Here is a 24,420-nt window from a genome sequence, read left to right as displayed (position 1 = left end):
TCCCTGATCTCTTCCTTCACGTGTTCTTGCAAAACCAAGAAGCTGCATTTAGTTTAATCCAAAAGTCTGTCTGTTTTATCTTGGGTAGTCTCAAATCTCTAGAACTTGGTAAAATGCTTCTCTGTAAATAAAGGATTTGTTGGTTAGAATGCCTGGGGAGAGAGACCATTTTGGAGATGTACATTTTAAAACTTCCAATTTCTGGGTAAGTGTGAGTCAGCAGTGAGGCTGAGAAGGAAAATTGTCTGAGCAAAGTATTTGCAATTTTTTAACATGCTTCCTGAAACTGTAGGGGGGAAGAGACGTCAGAACAGGATTGTGGTAGAGAATTACGGAAGCAGCGGGGTTTCCTCTGTATTGTTTTTTTTTTCCAGGTACAGTCAAGATCAGACTAGGGATATCACTAACAGTGGGAAGAGATACTTTACTCCAGGCTTGCTTAGAACTATAGGAACCTAAGGGCACTATAGACATGAAAAGATATTAATTCAAAGTGTTCAAAGCTTTTGAAAAAACAGGAATAAGAACAGATTCAAACCTGCAGTTTAACTGATAAAGCAATTCCTATGCTTATGTGATTCTGATGGCACTGAAAGGATAGCTGTTCATCCAGTAAAAAATAGAGGAGATGCTTGGAGGTAAAGGAGTAGGGTGTCCATCTCTTTCTCTGTGGTCTTGTAGTTTATGGTATGTGCTGAGCTATAAAGCTGAGTGACCAGGTTTTACAAGATTCCTTGTGAATGTTGTTTTTTACCCTCAAACTGTCAGCTTGTAATGCTGGTTTTGTTGGAAGTTTTGCCGCTCACTGCAGTAGAATGAGGAGTTGGCTTCTGAAGTGGTGTATTGTATTTCTGACAAGCTTTAAAACAAAAGGCTCAGCAGCATCTCCACTGCCTATCAGTTGCCTAATGTACTGCAGGTCAGGCTGTCGTGGGGTGTGTGCTTCAGCTCAAAGTGTCTTGTGGCTGGCTTGCACAGCCTTTTTTTTTTTTTACCCATGCAAATCCTCTGAGGCTAGTGGAATTAAGCTAATGGACAAGACCATATGTGAGATTAGAAATAGGCTCAGCAATCCACAGAATCTGGTCTTTGTCCAATTTACATGAAATATAAGTAAAATCTTAGAAGGGGGGGCATTTTCATTTTGGTTCTGCATCTTGAGTGCAAGGGAGTCCATGGGGAGTGATGTGTGGTTTATGATTAAGTAGAACTCCAGCTATAGAACAAAATCAGTTTTTCACTGAGCATACTCAATAGTAAAAGATATACTTTAAGATCAGCAATGATAGAGACTAAATGATTACTCTGTGGCTCTGTGCTCTTTAAATTTTACAGTTATGGTAATTATCACATTTGAAATACTTTTAATGAGTTTTAATATTAAAAATACAAATGAAACAAAAGTGAAATTGATACTGAAATGTGAGAATAGGCTGCATGCACGAATTTCATTATTTTCTGATCTCTCTTTAGAAGTCCTAAGGTATTTGGCTTTCCTGACTTTCCCGTGGGACGTTCTCCTTTTGCTTTAATGGATAGGTTGTTTTGGATATTGGTTTTCCCAATATTAAGCCTTAGCAATACTGTATATTTCTTCTGTCCCATCAATCCTAATCATGCTTCAGTGTATCAAAGTAAGGGACATTCTTTGCTTATGCCTCAAACATTTGTGATGCAGTGAGGGGTACAGATATTCTTTACCTTTTAAATTAGTCCTAATAATAGCAGTAGGGATGGTGTTTTATGTTTGTGTTTCAGGGTTTTAATAACCTCATTAAAATCGTTATTTCAAAATTGTCTATATCTAGTCAACTCAGAGATACCTTTTGAATAATGCTTTTCCTGCAGTGGAGTTAGTCTGTGATTCCTGTCCTGGTCACCAGGTTCATAAAGGTGAGATTTGTTATGCTGCCATTTGGTTATTGCTGTTCCTTTGTGTGGAGTAACCTTGGAGTTACTTTTAGAGGCATACTCTGTGCATATGTGGTGCTTTGCAACATTAGTTAGATGACATGAGAGGTCTTTAAGCCAGATGCTTACTTCTAGCAGCTGTAAATGGTATCAGTTTACTGTGTTAGCTGTCTGCTCTTGGGACATTAAGAACAGCGTTATTTTACTTTTTGAGTCCCTGTTCAAGCTTGGCCATTGAGAAATAGTATCAGATAATGAAAGGGGTGGGATCCTATTACAGCTTAATAACAGTAAAACAAACAAGCAAACAAAACCAACTCAATAACCCTTTTTCTTCCTCTTCAGGAATCCAGTTAAATTAAAGACTTACTATACTGTAGTGATACTTAAGAAGATAGTAATAGTCTTGATATTTCAAAGATATGTTACTGGGATCTGAGTAGCTCTTTGAGTTAAAAGAAATGAGCAGGTTTTGTGGACTTGGGAGGGTGAGCTGATTACAGAAAAACTAACCACAGAACAAACAATAAATTTTTGTAGTATTTTGTCTACACAGGAAAGATTCATTCAAATACATTTAATGTGTTGAATCCTTAAACCTAGGGATTTATTTTGCTTATAGTTGGAGATATAGTTGTAAGATTTGGGAAATCCTTCTGTTAAGCTATTTGAGAAGTACCTTGAGATGTAGTTACGCAAGTCTAACAAAAATGGGGATCTCAGCACCATCTTTTCTTTTTAAATTCTTTTAAAATTAAACAAAGGAAAGACTTCTACTTGAGAGGAATTGCTTCTTGTAAATCCGAACATCAGGGATTGAAATCCTGGACCCTTAGAGCAAGGAAAGTCTAAGAAATACTAAGCAGCATAACAGTTTCTACAAAGTCAGTGTTTTATACCCAATTGTGAGTCATTCAGTACTTAAAGATTATATAATACCGTCAATTATGAATACAAATGCAGGGGACTTTTAAGACCTTTCATCAGTATTTAAAAACCATGATATCCTAAGGATGAATTCCCTAAACGCGAGCATGAATAATGGAGTATTTGATACTGACCTCTGAGAAAATACACAAACTGCTATTAAATTGAATCTGGAACAATTCTTAACACCACAAGAAACAAAATGGTGAAAGATGGACTTACTGGAAGTGCGGCAATGTTTCTTAATTTGAGCTGTTGCAAGGATGTTGCATGGTGGCTGTGACAGTTGTACTGTGCTCTGCCCAGAGGCCTTTGCTCTGAGCAGCTGTGCAGCATCTCTCTGCCAGACTTCTTGAGGGGAAGGCTTCCTGCATCTGTGCCTTCACACCAAGGAATCCCTCCTCTCACTAAGGTGCAGTGAGGAAGTACTAAGCTAATATAGCAAGATGACAGTTAAGTCTGCTTTTTGTTTTTATTGCTAGAAGCTGCTAGATGATCTGTGGGTGTGTATGCCAGTTTTTGTATCATTCTTCATTTTCGTACTTTGATTGGATCCCTTCTAAAACTTCGTTTGACCCCTATTTACTGTTCATTTTAAATGCATTTCTTCCTTTGCACTTGAGAAGTCCAAGTATCCTACTCCTTCACCCCCCAGTTTATCCAGATATTGTCCTTCTTTAAGATATCTGAGCTAGAAACATAGGAGCTGAAATCCTAGGCAAACCTCTACCACTGCACATCCACTGTCTATCATTATCTCAGGGCATTAATTTTTTTCTTTTTTTTTTTTTTTTTTTAGATCTAGTTGTCCTGTGAAAGAAAGACTCATATTTTGTCTGAGAAAATTGTGTATCTGTTTTTTTTTTACTTAAGTAGGTCCTTAAATGAATTAGGGTAGACTTCACATAGATGCTGGTGCAGTGTCTCTCACAAGGAATTTGTGTGACTAGCTATTAAGCTTTAAATGCACACCCTTATTTCTTAATGTCTGAATATATGTTAATCTTCAAATGCAACTTGACCTTGAAGTTATCAGTTTCTTGCTTTATTTATTTTTGAGTCCCATCTGGAATTTTTTTCATTGAACAATCTTTTCTAAAAGTTTCCCCCCCTCTAAAATGGTCTTTCTATATAATCTTTTGAATTGAAGCCTTTTATTTCCTGCCCCATCACATGTTTCTTTAAATTGTGTTTCAGAGAAGATTTTTCTCTCCCAAGGTGGGAGCAGTTCCAAATATATTTGATAAAAAAATGCCAGTGGGACTGAGCTGAGGCTGCCACTCAGCTGTTCTCCTTTTCCCATTCAGTTTTACCTAGTTTCATGGTGCGTGGACTTCTTTCCCTTCCATTTGGGCTTGACTGTGTGGGCACAAGGATCAGAAACGTCACCATTTTGTTAGCAGATTTACCTTCTTCCTTCATCCCTTACTTGTAGAGATATGTGGAATTGGGCTTGGCAACCTGTCAGAAGTGATGTGCCAGGCTGCATTTTTCTGTCTGTAGCTGGAGACCGGCGTGTTGGCTCAGCCTCGTCAGAAATGGGCAGCTGCTGCAGTGTTGGTGGGGTGATGCCCAAGTCCCAGCCCTCTGCTGGCCCGGACTGATGCACTTCCCAAGGGGAGGCTGTGTACTTTTATCAGGCATCCCAGTCACAGGCTCTTGGTGCCTCTGAATAGGGTGTCATAAGGGGACAGCACTCTTTTTGGAAGGAGTTCCTGTCTTGCTGGGCGTCTGCCCAGGTTACTTGCTTAAGCTGTGCAATCTCTCTGTGACTGGACAAGCCTGGAGCGCAGGACCTGCTGACATAAAACTGAGGTTGGAATAATGAAACTCCTGAGTGGGCAAGGAGCTTATTTAAAATATTGTCTTGTCCTCTCTTTGATGAGGTTGGTCTTACGTTTTCACTTCTCTTTGCTGTTGAGATCATTTGTATCATGTCCCTTAGACCTTAGGATTGCATATGAGTGCTGGGATGCTGAATTAGATAACTGTAATAAAAGCTTTTCATCATTGTCTGTCCTCTTCTCCCTCAAGTAATAGAAAAATATTTGCTCAAAAGAACAAAAAAGTAGTGTTCTTTCAGAATATTAGTTCCACTTTAAGCACCTTTGCTATAGATCAGAGAATTTGTAAAACTGGGATCAATCTGTGTGTTTAATTTCAGCTTATCAATAGAATGTTCTCACTCAGCTGGAAACTTCCAAGCTAGAAGAACAGACCTCCGCTGTCACAGCCTGCCTGTTCTTTCATATATTAGCATTTAATATTTTTGCTCCTGTGAGCTCCTAAGTCAATTCAAGGCTTCTTAGCAAAAGCAGATTTTGTCCAATGTGAGTGAAAGATCATAAATCCTCAGTGTGAAGTATTCTTTCTGAAGTGTCAACAAAATGTATTTTGGCACAGAGGCTGAGTTGTTGAAAGCTGTGGGTTTGCAAGAGGCTTCTGTAGAGGTAAAAGGAGTCACAAGTGGGATGTCAAGGCTGTAGGGAGCAAAGGCAGGGAGGGCAGAGGGAATTCAGTGACTTCGAAAGGGTGTGCAGGAGTCATTCAGCAGGGTGGTCTGGTGAAGGAGGAGGAAGAGTCATCTTTATCTCAGTCTTCTTCCTCCTACTCCAGTGCATTATCCCGTACCACCTCCTGTCCTGCTATAATATTTCCTCCTGACTGTATTTTCCTGCACCTCGTGGTAACAGGCAAGTCAGCATCTGCTCCTGGGGCAGGAAAATGAGGGGTTAAAACTGGTCCTGCTGCTGGGGAAGGATCAGGCATCAGCCCCTGGGAATAGGTTTTGTGCTCTTGCTGCCACTGAGGTGTTGGAAGAAGGGCAGCAGTGTCAAGCAGAGGGTGAGGGGAAGGCTCTTACATATGAAAATACTCTTCAGCTGTTCCTGACAGCTGCTTGCTTTGCTTGCAGATTGGCTTTCAGGACAAGACTCTGCTTTTCTGCATTTTGTCTCTGATGCACTGTACTGAACCAGGGATAATCTGCTGTTGATAGTGATCTTTAGAAATTCTCTGACTTGCCAACAATAGGATTTAAGACAGAAACATCTTTAGGTGATACTCATTTTGAACCCATGTGTTCTGTCCACTCAGGAGCAGGAGCTGCGGTGAGATAAAAGGAATTAAACATCTAGGACTGGAATCCGAAAGGTGCCAAGTATCCCAGGGCTGAGTGCCCTCAGTTCCCATCAATTGCAAGTCATACTGTAATGTGAGTTAATGGATTATGAGCAGAGAGCAGTGAGATTCAGCTGTTAGTCTGAGCTTCTACACACACTCTCTGTAGAAAGTGTAGTGCTGGAGAAAAAGTAGGTCTGTACGGCTAGGGGAAAACAAATCAAGGAGAGGCTCCTTGATTATTTTTTTTCCCTAGTTTGTGTTGTGTTCCCGTGGATGGAGCAGCACTTTAATCTGAGTTGCTGAGGAAGATGAAGTATGGAACTTCCTTATTCTTTCCCATTTTGAGGTTATTTGCAACCTAAAGGCACATGGAGAGAAAATAAGGTAAGCATCTTGGTGCAGTGACTGTTTGTATCCTTTAGGATATGGGACTGGAGGCAACTTCTGCTCTGCTGTTCTCTTGTGCCACAGCAGGGAGACACTCCTCAACCTGTGTTTATTACCAGTAGAACTAGGGTGGGCAGGAGGAAATGGAGGAGACCTTTTTTGGTGGTTTTGTTTGTTTGTCTTTTGTCTATTTTTTTTGTGTGTGAAGCTTTGATTCAGAAGTTACTATTTATAATAACTTCCATTAAACCCTGAGACTCCATACTAGCAAGTAGCATCCTATTACTAAAGAATAAGCATTTCTCCAGCATTCATATTGCTAATCAGCTGTTCTTTTGTCTCCATGGCAACTTTAAGTGTAACAACAATGCAGTGGGTGATGTTGTCAGCCAAAAAAATCTGTAATGCTTAAGTGATTGTTGATAGCAACAAAATGGGTGCCAGCGCACGGTCGGTTACAGCCAGTAATAGATACTGCACCTATGGGTGAAGTATTGCATGTGACATTTTAAAGCAGAAAACATACCAGAAGAAGTAAGGTTGATGTAATTGGCAGTTTTTATAAACTATATATGAGGTACTGTTTTAAAATTCAACAGGAAACTGGTTTACTTTCTCTAATGGAATGAGTTGCATGAAAAGCAAAGGGCTCCTGGCGTATACAATATGTGCCACCTGGAGAGGAGCTCAAGCTTTCTTAGTTTATTGATGGAACAGAGAACAAACACCACTTTAGAAAAGTGGGGTTAGTTCCTAAAGGAGATAAAGGTTAAAGTTCTCATCTAGCTTCAGTGTTGATCTGAAAGAGGAAGCATGTGAAAAAAAGGCAATGCTTTTCTTATAAATGATAAAATAAAAGGGGGTTGGGAGGAATTATCATCAGGTTTTGATCCTAACTCCATGGTGCCAGGGGCTTGGCTATTTTACTGACATGTAAAATTGAAAATCGTTCATGAGGAAAAGGCTTGATAAGATCAGACTGAATGCTGCTGAGACTAGTGCTGTAAACCAGCTATGAGAGGAGAACAATTTCAAAAAAGGATGCTTGGTGATTAAGTAGGGAGAATAGGAATTAAGGGGAGTTCTTATGTAGTTGAGGCATACTAAATGAGAAAATCCATTCTTAAACAAAAGCAGCGAGATATGAGTTAATGAAAAAACCCTATATTATTTTAAGTAATTTGTGTCCGATATTTGAAAAATCTCTTTGAACTGTTGCTGCTGGATGTACTGTGGGAATTCTGCCTTTAATATGTATGCATGCATACTGTCAATGCAGCATGTACCAGGACACCTTTTGGAATCTTAAATTAGTTGAATGTGAGTGCAACTTTCTCCAGTTGATGTATCATGTTAGTGCTCCATATTTTGTAAAGGTGTCACCTCATTTCTTGAATCCAGGGTTCCTGATTGTTTGAACTGTCAGTTATCAAAGGCTTTTCTTCTCTATGAGGCAAAATGGCAGATGGAGATTGCAACCAGCTATTCTTCAGTCTGACTTGACAGCATCACACAAACCCTCTTTTAACGCAGCAAAACAGAACACCTTCAATCACTGACAACAGCACGAGATACCATCTGGTGTCTGTTTTAGACTTCAGAGAACTAGACAGATACTCATGTGGTCCTCAGTTACTCGTGACTCCAGTTACACCTGTTTGTGGCCCTCCTAAATGAAGGCAACATTTCTGTATTTTTCTGTCATTTGTTGTAATCAAGTAATTTAGCCTGTCTGCACTATGAAACACAACCAACTTTTGCTGAAAGTTTGATTTCCTTAATTGTTTTCATTTGTCTCAGACACAAAAGCTTTCTGAGCAGTCTTTTGGTTTTGAAGGTTTATAGATAAACCCAAAGCGTACATGTAATTCAAATAAAATAACACATTTTTTAAGTTCTCGGTTACATTGCACTTTCTTAAAACTCTTAATTAAACTGATACTCTAATCTACGTAGTCCTTGACTGTTCACATGCCAGCCTGTTGTGTGACAACTTAAAACTTAAGCTGAGGTCTTACAGCAATTATTCACTTGTTTGCTTACAGCTTCTGCTGTACAGTTTGAGACCAGATCTGCTGAAGGGAGCAATGCAGCCACTGCTGTGGTTAACACTGGAACTGGAGGCTTCAACGGAGAGTGCTGTTGCAAGATATTTGTTGGTTGGTGTTAACAGCTCTGTAACTTTCTCATGAAAAGTTTGGGATTAGTTTGAATGATCTAATGCAATTTTTGTCTTTGATATTTTATCTGATATATTTTTAAAGCTTATACAAACAGGTACCCTTCAAAATATGGACCACTTCAGGAAGTTGTCTTTGTAGTCAGCACTAATGTAGGCTCTCTACAAGGGATCTCTTCCAGATCAGTGTTTGAACTTATTTTGTGTTAAGCTACGATGATGAAAAGTGGAAAGGTGTACAGGAGCAGGCTCATGGTACAGCAAGCCACCCTGCATGGGGTGGAGATGGCAGCTCAAGGCTGGGTCTCCTGCTTGGCTGTGAGAGCTACTGACACCAATAGGCACACGATGCTGGGCAGAGGTACCAGTCAGATGGGAAGAATATAATCTTGCATATTCTTATCAGTTCTGCTGTGTGATGTCAGGGCAAGCAACTAAGAAAACTATTTGGATGTACTTGGCTGTCAGCTGAAAGTCATTACAAGGAAATTCACAAATGTCAAGATTTCTGTCATTTTTTACTTTTAACCTTTCGAGGGTGGACACCAGGGTAAAGAACTGCCACCTACTCATTCATTTATCAGGTACATTCAACTATCTGTAAAGCAGTAAAAGAAAAGAGACAGAATGGTGGGAATCTAAATGAGAGTGGAATAAACTTGGGCAGACGTGCTTGATGAGATTAATTGGTACAGGTCAATGTAAGTATGGAACAGTAGTTGCCAGGTCACTTAATAAAATGAATTTTGTTCTTATGAGAGACAGAATAACAGTAGTACTTGAGACTTGACAGGCTTCTTTTTGCAGAGTGGTTATAATATAAGTAGTAGAAGCTTCTCTGTGCCTATTTGCACTCCTGAGAAGAATGTGTACGTATGTAATAGTGCCAAATGTGACTGTATATCTGTCGTAGGAGGAACTGAAGACCACCAGGTAACTCTAGTCTGGCCTTAAGCCAAACAGTTCCTGATTAAGTCAGTATCCCTTCAGGCGCAATTCTGTATCTTGTCTTACAGTGAAATTTTATATCCTATTTCAGTCCTCTTCCCTTCCCTTGAATCTTTTGGACAGCATTTCCCTTCTGATGTGTTGTGTGTGTTAAATCTCCGATTCTCTAAGTTGCTGAACCTACAAGCAAAGCTAGTGTTGCCCCTAAGTCCAGCCCTATAAGCTCTTCTGAAAACCGAAAGTTGCATATGATTCTTTTTTTCTGTGATTTATCACCAATGACTTTTTTGTTTTGTTTTGGGTTTTTTTGTTTTGTTTTGGTTTGGTTTTTTTTCTGCAAGCCAAATTTGTAACTGACTTTTCCAGCATAAGCAAAAGTTTGAGCAGTGGGATTCCAGACCTTCAGGGAAAGATGGACCATATGTCTATATTGTTCTCACTGGTATTAGACAGAACAGAACTCTCAGCATCTAGTTGCTATTGAAGGATGAACTTTGAAATGCTGAAGTAGTTGTTATAACTCCATCAATTAGTCTGCATAATTTACAACTATAATCTATCTAATTATTTTCTTCTATATTTTCTCTGAAGTAATTAAAGTTCCAGACTATGAACAAGATCGTGATGCTTGTAATTAGTTTACTCTGCAAATATCACACTATCTTGCTGACTCTTCTTTTAAATGTGAGACATATTAGCAATTTTTGTAGTTTCTAGTGAGTACCTCTTTACAGTTCACTAAAATCTCTTTCAAATATGTGATTTATTCTTTTTTTTGAGCTACACATGCACAGAAAATGCACCAAATTCTATGGAGCTAGTAACAATCATTTTTTTTCTTCTCCTGTCAGCTTTTCACTTACCTTTCCTTTTCCCCCCCTCTGTTCTGAGTGCTATTTATAATAAACACTACTTTCAAATGGTGTGGAGTTTGACTGGCACCATAGATTTAAGGTAGAAGTCTTATTTCATGTAGATGGATTGAATGAGTTGAGATTGCCTAGCCCTTCTTTCTGTGATTTAGTGATCAGCTTTTAATCAAAGTGCTTTGATGTATCTAGTAATAATGGCTGAAAGTTGTAGTCACTCTAGAAAAAGTAAGTATACATTCTTTGATAGATTCCTCGCTTCGTTGCAGCTTGCGCAAATCCTAATGTCCCCAAATGAAAGCCGTTTCTGCTTTTTGCTGATTCAGCTCACAGTGCTTTCCATGCAAGCTAATTGTTATGGTAGGTGTAAAGGAAGACATGGCAACTAGCAGCTGTGTTCAGGTTGTTCTATTTATCATGAATTTTCTGGAAATACATTATGGAAAATTAACATTTAAAATCAAATACAATTTATTTAGATATAAAATTGTAAATCTTGTATTTACTGCGAAGATAAGCAACACAGCTCTTGACTATGACGCATGTTTGTCCTTCATATGAAAATAGAAGTGTTCCATGAACAAAAGTTCCCAGTTTCATTACAGCTGTGGAACTTTCCATTTCATGTGTGGTGGTAGCAGAACTCTGTACAAATTGCTTTGACAAAAATAGTATTTATATAAAGTGGAAAATTCCACTTGCAGAGTGAGAGGGAATCTTAGCAACCTCCTTTTCCCAGTATTTGCAACTGCTACTGTATTGAGAACTACTGAATTGTTCAATTGTCAACAACCAGATTTGACAGAAGTGTAAGTGTGAGAAGTTTTTCTGCTTTACTTGTCCACAGGAATAGGTACATAATTCCTATCAGAGTGATTCTGTTGGTGTTTATATTGTTCTCTGCATTTCAAATACAAAAGCATGCAAGTACCATAAAAATAAAAATGCAAATTTCAAACAGAAGTGCTCTTCTCTCTTTTTAAACTAAAGCTTTTTATTTATTAATACAAAGAAATATAGAGATATTTCTATATATTTCCATGATATGACGTTAATATTTTGACAACCTTGTTTGTGGAGGAAGGACCCACTTTTGTAGTGTAGAATGGACGTGGTAAAATATACCACACTGGGGACATCATTGATGTTAGCTTGTAACATGTTTGTGCCTTTCGTTTGCTTCTGTTAAATTTTGTTTTATTGATCTCTTGACCAAAACTTGAAAACTATTTCTGAAAGACATAGCCTCCTTGAAATCAAGCAAGGCTATCTTTGTACTTCATAAAAGTAAAGTTTGACATTGGCTATAAATACCTGATTGCAGTTTGTCTTTAATGACTGCAATCATAGTACCCATTACTGGTCATCTAATCCTCTCCTTGTCAGTGTGGAATTGCTTCTCTTGTACACACAACACCGTTTTATTCAGTCTTGATACAAATGTATGTGCAGTTGAGATTCCCGCATTCTCTTGGGAGATTGTTTCCACAGTCTGGTTCAGCTCAAAAAGGCTGCCGCTGTGAACATTAAATATCACTCAGAATAATCTTCGTGTCAAGAAGCTTTCCCTGATGTTCAGACCCGTTTTTCTCAGTTATATCCTTTTATTTCAATTCTCTTTATTCAGACCTTTCAGAATTCTTTGCTTCAGAAGTCTTTCAAATACCCTGTCCCCCCTCTCGCCTGTCTGTCTTGTATTGTTCCTAGGGTGTCTATACTTAACTTTTTGTTTTTTTCTAGACTTCGCAGAGCTTGCCTTTTACATTGCTTTGCCTCAGTCTCTTCAGTTTTGTAAATCCTTCTTGAGTTAAAAGGTAACTGCTGCTCAGCACAATAAGCTTTGTCAGACAGGGACTGATAAGTCCTTGCTTCATATAAGGGATGCATTGATACCTTGAGCTTTTTGCCTCATGCCATAACATGGCGAGGTTATTAGGCATGATGGTTTTATGCAGAAGAGGGAACTGGGCTTTTTCCTTCTTCACCTTACATTGCTACTCTGGCAGGTCAGTCCCTTGCTCTTGCAACTCAAATATTATTTGGAAACACATCAAACATTTGTACTATTTAAATCTTTTTTTCATATTTCTTGCTGTATGATTGAGGTCATCTTTGAAGACCTTTTTAGACAGAATATCCAGACATTTTTATTTTCTGTAGTTTTTGCTGAAGACTTATTTTAACTCTGTACTACTCCCTCATGGATTGATTGATCAATCAATAATCTATACCTAGCCCAACATACAAAGACCAGTTGGTCTTAGATTGATTTACATGTTGTCGCAGCTGTTTTGTTTGAATGTGCACATACAGAAATAGAAATACTGTGCAGGGCTCATCTTGTCTAAACCTCTGTTCTTGTAGACACAGAGGTTTACAGACTCAAATTCAGGCGGTCTTATGATTATTTCTTATTCCCATCTTATTTTTTCCTATCCTTCATCATGGATACCAAAAATGAAATACTGTGCTGCAGGTGATATCTCATACCATAGGATGACTACTACTCAGTTTATGTTCAAGACGTATTTCCTCTATTATTTTTTTTCATGTAGAATGATGGCTTTTCTGGAGTTCATTTGTTTCAAGCAATTCTGTTAAATCTGGGAAGAAGAAAATGTTTATGGCTGTTTTCTATTCTGGCTCCATTGTTGTCTAAAGATGCAACTGCCTTTTTTTTTAAATCAATGTATCAGTCATGGTATTCTATTTAAATGTGTGTTCCATAAAGCATTTAGAATGTGACATGCATTTCTGTTCTTGTATAATAGAAAAGACATTGGAGCATTAAATTTCACTTTACACACCTTTTTTTTTGTGTGTGTGTGTGTGTGTGTGAAACTTTCAGGAGTGTTTCATAGAAGATGTTCGAAGTTCGCGTCCTGGTAAAAAGGTGTTGTAGAAGCCTGAACTTCTGTGTTGGCAAAAACTTGTAAGATAAAAACTGTCATTGCAAAACTTGTGGTGAAATGGACCTTAAATTAAAAAACCCGAAACCTTAATACATCACATCTCTAAGGGGTGGATTTAGAATACTTTACATGTATTTTTCTTTTTAATGCAAACATTCTACTAGTGGCAAATGACCTTATTAGACTTCTTCCTGTTCCATTCTCTACTCTGACTACATTTTTTTTAAATACCTAAGGAATTTATCATTTGGAAGCAGCTAAGGTCATCATATATCTTCCTGATCGAAGTGCATAAAAGTAAGTTAATGGTAAGTTCAGTTGCCTGACCTTCTCCTGTGCTGGCAGACATATACTGTAGTCACAGACAAGGTTCACCCAGACTCAAATATCAAATATTTCCAGAGAATGGTTTGAAAATTCTGGAAAAACAACACAGAAATTCCAAGGGTGTAGGTACATCCAGTGGAGGTGAAGGGAGATTGTTTATGCTGTCTGTTGTAAATGACCATGTTAAAAATGCGGGCTCCTTCTGTAGATGACTGAACTGCAACTGCAAAATGCAAGTTCAGAGCTTTAATCACCTGCTTAAGGAACTTCAGCTCCTGAATTAGGGACTTTGGTTAGAGTCCTTAGGTTATACAGCAGTGAGTATTTTCTGGAGTATAGTTTTGCTCTGAAAGGCTGTATCTGTTGCAGAAATACATGCCATATTTTAAATCCATGCTGGGATGCATGCTTACCTATGAAACCATGACTGCTGTATCCACAGGAATGTGTAAGCCTTGACCTTAACTAAGGAGCCAGTCTTTCATCCCTGTCTTTGCAACCTTCTATTGCCAAATTTAGCATGCTACTGTAGCAACTATTTACGCAAGGAGATGTTATGATTCGGGACGTTTGCACAGAAATAGGAGAGCTGCTATGTGTAGTCCAGAGTATGTGGTAATACATAATGGAGTGGGTATGCTGGGATCCTCTCCCTGGACTGCAAGTCATTCTGCGTGACTTGCTTGCTGTGGTCCTCCTCCTACAAATGCTGCTGTCTGTGTAACATCATAATTGTTTGCCTGTTTCCATTTGGTGTTCATGTATTTCATGTCTTCGCTGCATTTCTCTGTGCAGCAGTTCAAGAACTATTAGTCAACATGTACCAGTTTCTGTTCATGTAGCATCAAAGCAAAAACACGAAACTGTGCTGCCATAGCACCTCCTCTTACTACTGCTTTGTGTTGAGACATGCTAGCTATAGCACCTGACCCGGCAGCTGTTCTCTCTGCACAGAACTCCTCCTGCTGAAGTTAATCGGCCAAATTTCACACTTGTACTGCTGTTAATCCTAGTGATTCTGCAGACTTAAAAGGAATGATGACAGATTTGCACCAGGATAACAGATCCAAGTTTGAACCATTTCCTGGAGTTTTGTACATCACGCATCATACCTCTAGGCCTCAAGTTTTTAAAAGCAGTCTTGCTTCCCGTCATTTTGCAAATATATGCAAATAAAAGGGAAAAGCAGGGGTATACTCTAGAAACAGTCGTCTTAAGATTTCTTTGTATACTCTTATAAAATGCCTTTAACTGTGATTTCAAAATCATACGTGAATAATTCTCTCTCCAGTAATCTGGGTTGCATTTCAGAGTTTTTACTTTCCCTGTTGCAGTCAGCGGCATTACAGCTGCTAGACACATCACGAGGGGGAGGAAGCCATGTCTTTGTAATAGCATTGGTGCCTTTTGGCTGTTCTTTCCACCTCACAAAAACAAAACACCCTTTCTTTCCCTTCCTTTTGAATTATGTAGTTTCATCTGTCATTGTGAAGTTTTGAGAAGTTTAGATATAAAGCCACATTTCATACCATATGTTTTCTATAAAATGTGTATTGCCTTTCAATCAGAAAAGCCTCTTTTACTTCAGTCTTACCAATTGCTAAGTATGAAGTGAGGTTAAATGTGCCTGGTACTCTTGAGAGAATTAAGAAAAATGTTTGAACATTAATTTAAAGCCCAATGACTGAGAATTTAAGCTCATTCTTAAAACAGGAATCAGGACAGAGGAAAAAAAAATGTGAAATGTCCATTGCTTCATTCTTACTTCTCAGAATGATAGGCTCAGTTATTTACCTTAGTATATAACCAGGGATTTAGAAAGTGAAATATATCTGCCTGCCTGTTCCAAGAGGCAGGCTGAAGCCTGTATGCTGCTGAGATACATCTTTAAAATAGAGTTTAGGATACTAAATGTTAAGTATTAAGATTATTGCTTTTAAGATCAGAGTGAAATATTACACATTTTTAAGATAGTGCAAAGGATATTTATTAGGAGGGAGAGGGAGTTGCTTAATAGAAATAGTAACAGAATAGCCATCTTGCCTGATTTTTAAGTTATGCAGCATGATATGTTGTAGTACACCAAACAACCAGTAATGAAAATAATTTTGAGAAGAGGATTGAGCAGATTTTTTCTTTAAGATACCCTTACCAGGATATTCTTTAATCAAGCGTACTGTAGGGTTTGGAAGTTCTTTTAGAGGGACCCTAGTAACAGCACAACTGCAGACTATCCCATGGCAGAGGAGGGACAGGATGCGTGGCAAGGATAATTTGACTCAACTATGGATTCAAGCCCAAGGACTATATGTATAGGTGGGAAGTGGGAAGTAGTTTAATTTACTAAGGACGGTGAAGAAAGGGTGATGTGAATGTGTAGGACAAGAAAATAAAATGAGCTTGAAATAAGCACCAAACTTTAAGAAATCTTTCTGTAAGTGCACATACAATACTTACAGAATACTAAAGGAAAAGGTGGATTGTTATTCTGTGAATGTCAGAGGATGCCAAGAAGTTTGGGTTGCATGGTGCCATTTTTGCATTATTTTTCATTAGAAAGATCAATTGTTTAATGTGACAGTCTTCAATATAAATAACTAAAACCTGTAAGAAGAGGTCAAACTGTCCTGATGAACTACAGTCTCCAAAATGCTGATTCTGACAAATATAACACAAGGATACTCGCAGGGATGGAAATACCAGAGCTGTTATCACTTGTGAAGAGAAGGTGAAGTCCCAGAGCAATAGGAGAGCAGAGGGGGTCACAGTGTTTTTAAAAGAGAAGAAAGAACAAACTGAGTTTAACAACTAATAGATTATCTTCCCTTTGAAGAAAGGGACAAATGAATTATGCCAAAGCATACGAAGGAAGACAGGAGCTGTGTAATAACCAATGCAACACATAAGCAGGAATCGCTGCTCTGCGAATGCAGGAAAGGATTGCTGTGTATCACAAGCTGAATGTGAGTTAACGCTGCTGTGTTACCAAGACTGATACCATCCTGAGAGATGTAACCAGAAACATAACGTGGCAGGCATGAAATTTGTCTGCTACACTGCAAGAAAGATGAGGGCTAGTGAATCTGGGTGAGAATAAGAAGCATCAGCACTCACAAAGGTGGTTTTTTTCAGCTGCCCCATCTCGGTATTTTTTGTTTCATGACCATGAGTTCAGCTTGACCAGCTCAGTGGTCTGGTGGAAAGCAAATTTTTTTTTTGTTGGTTTGTTGCTGGTTTGTTTCCAGCTGGTCTGACTCCTTGCACTGGCTCAAGGGGAGTGTTGAGAACGGAGGGGTGGTGGGGCTGCCCAGCCTGCTCCCAGTGCGGTCATGGAAAGTAGATGCAGGCTGCATGGCATATTTCATAAAAACACTTTCATGTGGGTTTTTTTACATCAGCTCTCACCTTCTGCTTATTTCTCTTTATTTTCAGTATAGTGTTTAGTTAATTTATGAAATCATATTAAAGTGATATTAATTAGCCTCTGGGACATGAAAGGTGGCTTTTTCTGAAAGGCTTATACTAGCTGAAGTCTTGTTAAAAGTCAGTTTGAAAGTTTTCTTAAAAAAAAAATTATTCTTTGGTCCAATCTCAACGTAATTTAACCGAAACATTGTTATATACTGCTTTTTGTGTTTTGGTCTCTCTCTCTCAATATAGCGAGGGGTAGGGTTACCCAGCTTCATGTTGTGCAATCTTTGAAAGCATAACAGCATCAAAAGTATTTATGGTCCACCCTTGGCAGGGCTGGTGCACTACTGGACCTTAAAGCAGAATAAGGTTTCTAGTCACATACCAGTGTTTAGTTGATGTTCAGTAAGATCATGAGTGCGTTGATCTGTGCTAACAGGTCTGTTAATTTGAAATCTATTGCCTTCATTCCTCCCTCTGTAATAGAGGGTAGATAGCATGTGTTATAGTTTTATAAATTTTCAAGTTCTTATTCATCAATCCTGACTTTGAGAATAACTAAAGCAGTGCACCTTAATTCAGGAGAGCTAGCATTTGTGGACTTTGATCTTCTGAATGTCATGACCTCACCCTGTGCTCTGAGGACCTCTTTTATGAACCTACTAAAAAATTCAAGCAGGTACCATTACTTTTTTTTTTCTCTTTTTTTCCAAAAGTTATTTTCAATGAAGCTCTGTAGCAGCCAGCTAGTTAGTAACCCCTCTAAGTTTAATTCTAAGAATAATAGCAGGGGAAATGCCATTGAAACAGAGTTTATCAGTCTTTTAAGTTATATTTGATCTGGTGTTGCCAAGGAGTCAAGTTGCAAATGCTCTCCTCAAGGGTAATTAAAGCTAAGCACACAATTACAACAGTCCGGATTTGTTCAGGCTTGCTGGTTGCCCACTGCCTCATAGTATCCAGCATCACAAAAGCACCATGTTGAAATGAAAGGATTATTTCTCTCTGAGTCTTATTCTATATGTATGTTTAAAAGCTGAAGAGGAAGTGGATTGTAACGTTAGCGGCTAAGGTAAGCATCGTGGCACTGATTAATAGTGGGAAGCCTTTATGGGACTACGTGGTCTGTGGTTTATTATGCTTTTGCTTTGCTAAAATGATTCGTGGTTGTGTGGTCATAGCAAAAACCTCTGCAGCTTATGAGTATTATAAGGCACTGGTGAACTTTTATCAGTCTTCAATTTCTAAATGGCCTAAAGAACTTTGGTCAGAAATGCAACTCTTGTGCTTGTTTCACAGCCAGGTTAAAGTATCTTCATCTGTATTTTTAGGTGAAAGAAGTGCTGAGTCTGGCTCCTGCGTTCTGGAGTGGGGTGAAGTCTCTGTGCTTTTTGTGTTTCCAGGTACAATACAACAGGGCACGCTAGTGACTTGGAAAGCTTGAGAAACGGAGCTCTGACTTGTCTCTTGCTGTGACTTTTATGAGTGAGGGCTCTGAAAAGAAGGAGAATAGTATGTCATTTGATTAAGAGAAAGTTGAAACCCTACAAAGACATTCTTGTTGCTTTAGTTAGGGGCAGCAGATAGAGTACAAGGAAGAATTAGAGAAGTTTGGACAGAGGAACTTTTCTGTAGTATTAACTAGGAAATTATGAAATAGTTCTTTATTTCTTTAAACTACTTCTGAGCCATCTAGGAATTCCTTCAGTAGAGCAGTCTTAGAAAAAAGGTTGTATCACTTGGACTTAAACTGCATGTGTTGGACTTAAACTGCATCTGCCCACTACCTTTACATGTTTGACCTCTTTTGGACAGGTGCTTGTATGCTGCATGCCCTGTGCCATGGCAGAGCAGTTAAATTCAGTGTGGAATGTAGGCTACATCGACAGTGTTAAGGTTTTTAAATCTGCCTTTCTTCCCTGTCTCACTGTTTCTTATTTCTAAACAGAAGGATAGTGGTTCTAAAAACATGTATCTAGCTATGCAAATAATAGCACCTAAGGGAAAGATTGTGACTGAAATTGTGGCCTTTTGGGTGGAAAAGGGGGTCAACTGGATGTTCAGACTTCTTTTGAAATTACTGGAAAATTGGAAATTTTCATTGGAAGGAAAACTAGATTTCATTCAGCAAAGATCTTGTTTTCTTTTGCAGATAGTTTCAATAGACCACTTTCAACAACCTAAATTAGCTGCTGTTGACATCTTTTATCTGAAGGATATTTAGGGAGTAATACCAATAGAAGAACTTACAAAAACAAGAAGTAACTTGAGTAACTGTATTTTCTGTAGATGATTGTGTAACATGAGAAAAGCCAATGAGGCATGAAATTTGATGACTTTTAAGAAAGTTGGAAATTGTCTAATATGCTTAAGTGATTGGACACATTTGTGAGGATGCATATAGGTCTAGACCCCTATTACCTTTGTACACAGCATTGCCAAGCTGGTGTCTTGGAGTATTGAAGTGGAATAAGGAGCAAGAATCCCCCACATGTAAAAGTTAAAGCATAATGGTTTTGACCAACTAATAACAAGAGTCACCCAGCAGCACTCCCGGTGACAGAATTGGTTGGTGTTCGTGAATAGCAACTCAGTAGCTCCTGAGAGAAAGTCTGTGCTGAGGCTCGCTGAGGGTTAGATGATGAGCTCAGTGGTGACAGAATTCAGGGCAAGAGCTGGATTTTGAGAAGCATCATGTTATATGAGAGGTGAAGTGATAACAGACTCTCTAAAAAGCTAACTGCAACCAAGTCCCATCCCCCAGACTGTAAAACTTTCAGTGTAATGTAAATTGGGATTTTTTGCTCCTCTTCCTTCATAGGGGAGATTCAGTTTGTAATGAAACATTGTGTTAAATCAGAATCCTGAACCAAGAGGGAAGGGAGTGCAGTATTTCATCCTGGGCTGCCGACAGGCTTGATGCCTAGCACTTGAGAATGTGCACCAAGGAAAAAAACAGGGACTGGCATGGAAGCTGCACCATGCGCTGGACAAGATTATGACTTCAGCAGGCACGTGGTGATGTCATATTTTTAGTTAAGGGTGTCAGAAGGAAAGCAAACACACCCCCTCTCTCACTGTGCCTTTTTGTTGGGAGAATAAAAAAGCCAAGGGAGGGCCTGGTTTAAATAAATCAAGAAAAAGGATTCTGAGGATTTCAAAAAGATCCCCAGTAGTGCAGATGGCAAGAGAATAGAGAGCTGAAAAGGATGCAGCTGTTTCTTCTGTCATACTTTGCAAATGTCAAAGCAAAACCAACTCAAAGCCGTGTTTCCTAGAAGCAGATAAGAACAGAGGAGGAGGCAGAACTGTTCACTCGGGCTGTGGATACCAGAGGCAGAGGCTTGAGCAAGCCAGGAGATTCTAAGAACAAGAAACTGGGATAGACTGCAAAGCTCCAGCTGACTTTAATGCAGGCAGGAGCATTGCATTTTAATAGTTGTCACTGTTTGATTAGAATAAAATACAACTTACTGAGCTTGATGGTATTAAGCTATAATGTGCTGCTGCTTTCCAGTCAGATAGATTCTCTTGGTTGCTTTAGAAGTCTAGAGAATTAGCTCTTTAAGAAACTAATGACAGATATTTCCATGTTACCTATAGATAACAGCAAATAGCAGTTGTGATGCAGACAGCATATTTCTTCTAAATATAGTGAAGGATATTCCGAAATTTATTTAATTGCTTAGACTTGATAAGGAGCTAGCACTAACAAATGTGCTTTGATAGTAGTATAGTACTTCTGGAGTTCACTTGACTTGGGAATATACATACTGAAAAAAAATGTGTAGCACAATTCCTGTAAAATTTAGGCTGTCCGCTGTGCAGGTGTGCAAGTCCTTTCTCAGCTGCAAGAACACAAGAGTGGTGGCTAAAGGAGAAAGAGGACAGGAGTGTGAGTCATACGTTCTGCAAATCAGGGAAGGACAGGGCTCTTCCAAATGTTTTGATCAGGCAATTGTAACACAGTTATTTAAGGAAAATGCAAGATAATCTGTTCCACTTCTAATTATTGGACTTCTCTTCCCACTCCATCTGTTCTGGTATCTTCTATACAGAACCTACAGGGATTCCTGTTGTTATTGCAAACTATTAGTAATGCAGTACAGCTGCAAGAGAATGAGATTTTTCTTGATTAATGTTTTGATGTATTAGTCTCTGAAATACTGAAATTTCAGTTTCCTATTGTTGTGCCTTTACCCTCCCATTGCCCTTCCCCCCAACAGGTACATGTCATAATTTGTTCTCCTAGATTTTGATGTACTAATTGTAGAGATTAGAAAAATAAATATTGACACAGGTCTCTTGATTATTAATATTATTATAATAGAGATTCTCAATATCAGCTTTTCCATGATTGCCTTCATATCAAGTAATGCATAGTATTTGTGATCTGTAGTCTACATTTTTATTTTTTGAAATTAACACCCTTCAATCATAAGGCATTGGAGATGGAAAACAATTAGATAGAAGAATATTAACAATTCATAGAAGTTAAAAGTAATTCCAAGGCTGCCCCTAATACTTTGATGATGAAGGGTCTGATCTAATGAAGATTTGCTTACTTGTAAGTACAAGTAGGTTTAAGTTTTTATTTTTAGAATTCTTGTGAAATACATGCAATATATAGCTATACTTCTAATTGTAAATGAGCTATAAATGATTATCAATATTAGGTAAGTGGTGGTTGCCTTTTTGGATTGATTAAATGGCAGAGCTTCCATTCATTTCAGCAACTCCAGATTTCAATTTATTTTTGGTATTGACCTAGTTGGTGGAATCCTACATGTATTTGAAATGTAGAAATACTTCATTTCATGATATCTCATTTTATACAAAAGGACAATACGGAATTCTGTTAGCATGTCTTCACAGAAAATTTATTTCTCTTTGGTTAATAATGGAAATACTAACTTCGTGCTCAAGCATACTGGAAATTATTTTCATTTGTAGGGAGATAATTTTCATAATCTGACATGTTTTTTAGAGAAGTCATTCTTGAGCACGAAGAGCTTAAACTATTACATACAGATAATTTGTATGTTGCGGTGAAGTTGCATCAAATGCCCCTGGGTTTGCTGAAACATCTACTGAAAAATTAAATTCAGAATGGAGTGCAAAATATTTGGCATGTCATTTTGTATCCACATGTTGCTATGGAAGGCTAGACCTGGGCCAATGGTTTCTCATCACTTGTGTTATGAGTGTTACACAGAGTGGTTCTTGCTAGTGCTGTTGAGTAGCCATAAGCTCTACACCAGTTCTTGCTGCCTTGCCTTGTGGCTTCTGAAGCAACCTGCATCTTTTGAGGATTTACATGTTTTTATTTACCAAACATGGATGGATGTCTATGGCTTGTGCTTTTTAAATCCATTAATAAGTTGGTGGGAGGTCTGATTGCTCCATTGACATCTGAATAATGTTTGAGACATGAATTCAGTGCACTATCCAAGTTTTAAAAGATGCATGTGTATCAGTAGCTCGGATGGTAATCATATAAGCTCTCAAAGGAGCTGCATCCTCATTCATTAGTGAGTTTGTATAGTGCCCTGGAGGCAGAGAGGTTGTTAGCATTTTTCCTGGGGGCTGTGCCATATCTCATATATGCTGGGCTTCTGCTTCAAGTTATTTTTAAAAATAAGTTGCCTGGATAGTGAGATATCTCTTAGGATCATGTTAATTCACCAGCTGGGAAAATCTGTTGAAGTAATGGTCTTATCTCTCCTTGACTACTTTACTTTTGACAGACTGGAATCCCTATGGGTGTCATAAGTCTCATTTATCATAATACTGTATTATAAGGAAGCGATGTTTCTTCTGCTAAGTGAATCCTGGGGTGGGGGAATCTACTAAAATGCTGTATTTATTCACATGGCTTCTTATTTAAGAGGGGAGAATGTGAATGTCGTAAGGTTCCCCTTCATGAGTATTATTAATGGAGTACTTCCACAATAGCTTTTTCCTTAAGCATTTTGATAATCAACATGTGCTGTTCAGAAACTCAGAATTATTTCACTTGGGCTTAACTTGGTTTTAGCAGTTTGTTAGGCATAAACAGAAACACATGACATTCTCTAATGCCCGTGTATAGCTGTAACTAAACAGGCAAAATTAGAAAATTTCTGAATCCTGTAAACTGGTTATACTGAGAAGGAAAAGAAGACTAATATTTATAGTAAGTCTTGGGAAAGATCTAAATACCTAAACTATAAAACATAGTGACTTATGAGTGATTTATTCTTACCTGTCATTTGTGGGGGGAAAGAAACTGTAGTGAAGGGAGATAGATCTGGGGCATGATGCAATGGAGGCATCAGATATAAGGGAAGAAAGCTATTTTTTAATGGCATGCATTTCTGTAGTTAGCTGGTTTGTGTTTTTTTTTTTTTTATAAACATAAATTTCATTGTACCAATCTTCCCATAAAGTTGCTAGAAGTAAGTGTAGGAAATTCTTGTGCTTTTTTTGGTGGTGGTGAGCTTTTCGTTTTTTTAGTTTTTTGCAAGGCATTGGCAGTAGAGCTGAAGAGATTTTTATTCAGTATGAAAGCCTAGCTACTACCTCTGGCTCTAACCTGTTCATAAAATGTTTTCTGAGCCATGTGCTGAAGTAAATATTTCTGACAATGTTCAAAACTTCCACTGACAAATTAATTAACTCTACTGAACCTGTAGGGTCCCAGACAAAGCTTATAGATGAATGCATGCAGAATTACCTCAGAATCCTTCCAGGGAGCTGTTTCAACTATGTCCTGTCTGGGCTTCCATCTTCTGGAGTTCTGAAGGAAAATGCTGTAAATGGAGACACGAGGTCTGAAGGCAGAGTGGCTGTGCATGGTGTGGTTACAGTCCATAATGAATTCAGCCAACGTGGGCAAAATGAAAGGGGCAACTTGTCATCCACCCTTGAAGGGGATACTCTTGGCTCAAGCAGCATCTTAAAAATGCTGTGCTAAAGAGGTCAAGGGGGGAGAAAGCCCAGAACTGACCTATCTCATCAGTTACATTGCTACCCTTCACTGGCCAGATGAGACTACTCAACACTGGGGTAGAAATAAAGGTTTCTCATAGTTGAAAATGGTCAGGTAATTCAGAAGTGAAAAAGCCAGCACGGCTTGTCCATAAACTGAAAACTCTCGGCGTAATGTGCTGAAGTAGTGCTAGGTGTGAATAACTAACTCAGTGTCCCTCTGAATTTTTCCCAAATACTGTCCATGGCACAAGTTAAAACAAAGGCAACCATGTGCAGTTTGAGGTGGATGTAGATTGGCCAGTTCACAGAAATTTATCAGCTGGATACTTTTATTCAGTTCTGATGGCACTTCAATTACTCTTCCACTGCTCTTGTTCTGAGTGTGAACTGCTTCCTTGGATCAGAGGATTAAAACGTTGTAGTAACATCTGTAGGTAATACAAAAAGGGGGAGA

At 38.5% G+C, this 24,420-nt stretch overlaps 1 protein-coding gene across 7 annotated transcripts in view; it reads left to right on the top strand.

Annotated features, from left to right (window-relative positions):
- Nucleotides 1-24,420, top strand: part of ZNF385B (zinc finger protein 385B) — a 168,765-nt gene that overhangs the window by 82,062 nt on the left and 62,283 nt on the right. The window contains exon 1 of one of the 7 annotated variants that reach the window (XM_037397206.1): nt 18,347-18,367. The exons of 5 other annotated variants lie outside the window; for them this stretch is intronic. The gene's annotated coding sequence lies outside the window, so the exon portion shown is untranslated. One more of the 7 variants, XM_037397203.1, reaches the window with a different exon arrangement.

Source organism: Falco rusticolus, chromosome 8 (genome assembly GCF_015220075.1).
Source record: "Falco rusticolus isolate bFalRus1 chromosome 8, bFalRus1.pri, whole genome shotgun sequence".
Classification (NCBI taxonomy): Eukaryota; Metazoa; Chordata; class Aves; order Falconiformes; family Falconidae; genus Falco; species Falco rusticolus.
The sequence above is the reverse complement of the archived record's forward strand: the minus strand, read 5'-3'. Positions and strand labels throughout refer to the sequence as shown.